The sequence below is a fragment of the Micromesistius poutassou genome (assembly GCF_964030765.1).
Source record: "Micromesistius poutassou genome assembly, contig: SCAFFOLD_5372, whole genome shotgun sequence".
NCBI lineage: Eukaryota > Metazoa > Chordata > Actinopteri > Gadiformes > Gadidae > Micromesistius > Micromesistius poutassou.
This window is the reverse complement of record NW_028177390.1, coordinates 1-5,000: the sequence shown is the minus strand read 5'-3', so window position 1 is coordinate 5,000 and position 5,000 is coordinate 1.

Here is a 5,000-nt window from a genome sequence, read left to right as displayed (position 1 = left end):
TAATAGGCATAATTCACACATGGAATAGTGTTTTCTTCTCCAACTTCAGAAACACTGATTCGTCATGTAAATTGCGGCAAAGACAACTTAAGACATAGGCCTATATGATATGCGGACGCGGTCCTCGATGGCCGCAACTGTGGGTCTATTTAATGATATGCGGCAATACATTAAAAACATAGTTTGTTACCAGTATTGTATACATTATCGTTATCGACTTGTGTTCATAATATGCATGTGTCCCCCCGTTAATATACATCGCCATGGACTGTATTATGTGTTACGTGTTTAGTTTGCGTGTGTTTAAACAGATGCCACACGCGCGCACCAAGCATCACCCGCATTCATTCATTCTTTTAAACACTCACTCGCGGTAAAACTATGTTTTCTCACGATCAAATACTCATCAATCCTAAAAGTAATGGGCTTGTCTATGTCAAGAACATATGTGTTTGCTGTACGGTGTTTGCAGTGTTTGCTGATTTAAAAGTAGCTACAACTTACCGCTGTATCAGCTGTTCTTTCCCAAATCATTTAACCAACCATTTACCCTACAATTATATTTTGTTTTGGAAGCCTGGAATATACTTTGCTCGAATGTATTATTGTTATTATTATTATTTTAACGCATGCCATAGCCTACTATACCTCATTCATGTTCATTCATGCAGCCCTATTGAAAAAAATGTTTCCACAATCCACACGCTATTTCTATGCAGTTTCACATGTATAATATTTGACATCATAATATTTAAATCAGGTTAATAGTTTGTGCTGTGTATAGCCTACGCGTGTGTAAGCGTAGGCTATGTTGTAGTTCCGACCTGCCATGGCACGTCAAAATAGCAACAACAACTGCTCTATCCGCTATAGACCAGGTATTTTTCGGTCAGTGGCGCAATTGCATTGGCGCATTTTTTAGATCAATAAAATAGCACCAAGTATCATTTGCGCCGGAACACGCCCGTGCTTTTCGCCGACACGCCTCTCCAGGCGCAAGTGTAGTGGCGCCTGGTTGCTGCGGGGGAAAATCAGCTTTGCGCCGGGTGCAACCTAGCAACGACACGTGCGTCGGTGTAGAAAGTCAATTGCGCCGGGCGCAAGATAGGGTAGGCCTACATGTGTTATTGCCAGTTATGTTCATGAAGCAATCTGCATTGATAATACTCTCTCTCTCTAATGTAGTTTGTGCTTATATTATGACTAAGTGCCTATAAGTTATCCATTTTCTGTCAACCCGACCAGCCTTCCATCCATCCATTCATCCATCCATTCATCCATCTATCCATCCATTCCTCCATCCCTCCATCCATCCATCTCCAAGTCAGGTTCCAGAAAGCCCTGGAGTCGGTCCCAGACGCTCTGAGTAGAGCGCCCAACCATCACTAGATCACATACTCCCCCCTCCCCAAAGAACACCTATGGCCAATTTACAGTCTAATATTAGACTAAGACATCTTTGTATGTAGTGTATGTGGGAGGACACCCAGGCCGTACCCGGTAGCAACGAGGAAAGACAGCACCACAAGGGATAGGCTGCCATTGCATTGCAGGGAGAATACTCATCATACAAAATATTATCTTGAAATATAGCTTCTAGATATTTGTATATGCATCACCTCACTACTCTTCATCACCCTTTCGTCATTGTTCCTCCTTACTCATCCTCCCTTCCTCTTCCTCTTCCTCATCCTCCTCCTCCACAATAATCTTTCTCTACCAGATGCTGTTTCGCTCATGCGACTCTTTGCATCTCATCGTCTCATCGTCTCATTGTCTGTCCACTTCCACCCAAAACCACCGTGCACCACCCAAGCACCTCCCTAACAACACACTGATATCAGTAGATCTAATTAGGGAGGGGGAACCAGATGGGTAATGCCTGCGTTTGTCCCAAACAATCATCCTCATTCCTTTATCTAAATGGCTCAGCCGCTCTATTTGAGGGGAACACGGAACACTCTCAGAGGTCACAAGACATGAATTTGATTTTGTTTGAGCTAAACGTCACGTGACGGGAGCCCAGGTGAGAGGGTCTTGGTTCTCATACCTTCCCCTATCAACTGCTCCCTGAGATTCCCCCCTCGTCTGCTCCTTAATGATCTATCACTGTATTCACTGTACAACATTAAGGATACTGACATCTTGAACAGCATCTAAATGATGATCGAGTAGAACAATAACCTTGAGTCACTGGCCCCACCCATTGTCTGCCTGTTCTCATATCTGATCAGTACACGCTCTGTGGCTGAAGGAATGGCGACGGTTACATTGCAGGCTACATCTCTCAGCCCAGACTATCGGGGGCAACGCTTTCAGAAACCATTCCACCGTGTAGCCTTAGCCCGGCTAGCCGTTCCCTGCTCCAGCCTGCTGAACACGTACCACTGAATAATAATAAAAGGTTGGTAGAGAAGACAAAAGGCACACACACACACACACACACACACACACACACACACACCACACACACACACACACACACTCACACATGCACACACACACACACACTCATATTTCAAACACACGTTCCGCTGTACTTCAGGACCACCAGCTTGTCCTCCCGGTGAGAGCAGATTATTCTGCACAGTGTGAAAAGTGTGCCTGAACACTGTAACCTTCCACCAGCCAGTAGAGAAGCTGTAGAGCTGCTCACCTCGGTAACTACGGTAACCGCTGCTCAATCTCTCTGGCACCCTCCCCGTTAACGTGATGTGATGGAACCCAATAGCAGGACGGCAGAGCGGAGGTGGCAGAAGACAGTGGAAAATCGGGTGCAGATAGAGTATGCGTTTTGTTTTCAGTATCCAAGTCCTAATAAGCGTCCAAGGATACATTCTGCTACCACTACTATAAAATGCTCCAACAATAAGGGTGAATTATCTTAGCGAGGCTAGGGTTGCTGGTTAGATCCCTTGGCTAAAAGGGCATTGATGTGTCATGGGCAAGAGGCTCTGGCCTGACCTGCTCCCGGTATACGGGTTACAGCCTCGCACGGGTGAGTTCACTTTGGTGGTGGAACGTGCAATGCATCACTGTAAGGTGTTCTGAGTGGTGGTAGAGGCCGCAAAATCACTCCAAACACGGTCCTCTGTAACATCTAACGTCAAAAAGCAAAACCACTGCAATGCAGATGGTGGGGATAAGTGCCCCAATCCGATTCCTGTGTGATATGGAGACTAACATATTAAAATATGACCCTAATTAATATGACATGATATTATACATTTGAATACACTGCAGATCATTGCAATGACGTGATAATACATTGTTTCACTGTGATTCAGTTCACCCAACAAAATGCCAAACATGGGGCTCGTTATTACATTAACAGGCGGCTCACTCTGGGCTTTAATCAGTTCATAATCCCATTATGAGGATTACATTCTTAGTGAGATTTATTTGGATCAGGAATAACAAGGAATTAATTGCATGTGCATGACCCCATTGGAATAAAGTTGATTCAGCTGGCAGAACAGAAGCTGAGAGTCTGTGTGGATACCACGGGGGTCCTACATTTCCCACTAAATGTGAATTATAGTATTAGATACCTACAGATATCTGATACCTGAGGCAGACATCCTACCCATTGTTGTAGACAAGCACGTATGCATCGCATTCACGCATTACATAAAGACATGCACACCTCACGCTTTAATTCTATCCCACAGACACACACACACACACACACACACACACACACACACACACACACACACACAGACACTTTTACACAAGCACACACGCTTGCTTCTTATCCTCATGATGTGTTAATTGCCCAAGGCCTGTTCCTGCAATTTTAAGTAGGACTCTCTTACCTACAGATGGTTGAAATTTCTCGGGGGAACTCGCAAGCTGTAATTAAATGGAGAGCAAATATCTTCTCTTCTCACACTGTGTGTGTGTGTGTGTGTGTGTGTGTGTGTGTGTGTGTGGGGGGGATGACCTGAAATAGAAGAGCAGGATTTCACCCAGCACATTCGCACTCACAGATTTGTTGTGCACCTGCGAAGCTCTGCCTAAATGGGAAGACGTGCCCCCCCCGGGTGTCTTCGATCGTGCAGGTCTCCCTTTGTCGGTCCACTTCTGCTTTCAGTTCAAGTGACAAATTACCCCCGTGTAACTCGTACTCAGATACAGGGAGAGACGGGGCCGGTGATGGAGCGTCTCCAACCCAGCTCACCGCAGCGACGCCGTCAGTAAATGGCAATCGGATCAACCTGCTTCATAACACATGGGGGAGATTGGGTGGCCAGATTGAGCCTGTGATCTGATAGCAGGCGCGGTGCTGTGGCTATGCAGGGCCCTTCTCCTTCCTGGGCTGCCGGTGATTCATAACCTCATGCTAATTAGCCTTGTTTGATGCTGTTTCACAACTCTTGCCTCAGGCCCCGTTATTTATCCACAGAGATTTGTTGTTGATGGTATATGTGCAGTGTAGGTGTGTGTGTGTGTGTGTGTGTGTGTGTGTGTGTGCATGTGAGTGTGTGTGCGCATGTGCACGTGTGCGTGTGTGCGTGTGTGTGTGAGGGAGAGCTTGAGCGTGTGTGTGTGTGTGTGTGTGTGTGTGTGTGTGTGTGTGTGTTTTTGTGTGCATTAGAGTGTGTGTTTGTGTGTGTGCATGCGTTGGTGCGTTTTGTATTTTGTACGTGGTGAGCACATGTACACACGTGTATGTGTGATCATGTTTTTTACGCTTAAAACACATTTCTCAGAGAGAGAGGGGGGGGGGGGGGGGGGGGACAAAAGACATATGGGGGGAAAATAAGCCTGTAGCGATGGACTTTCAAACATCCCTCCTTTATCTTTCCCCGATGCAACGTGGCACCATGTGTATATTGGGTGGCAGAGTGCCCTTATCTCTAATGCAACTCTACTTCAACACTAATAGCCCTGAAAGCCCTTGTGTAACTTCGACACGGTCATACAGGCACATCTCAGAGCACTCCCACCACCCTGGAGGAGGAGGGCTTTGAACCCATGATGAAATGTCTCTGGGT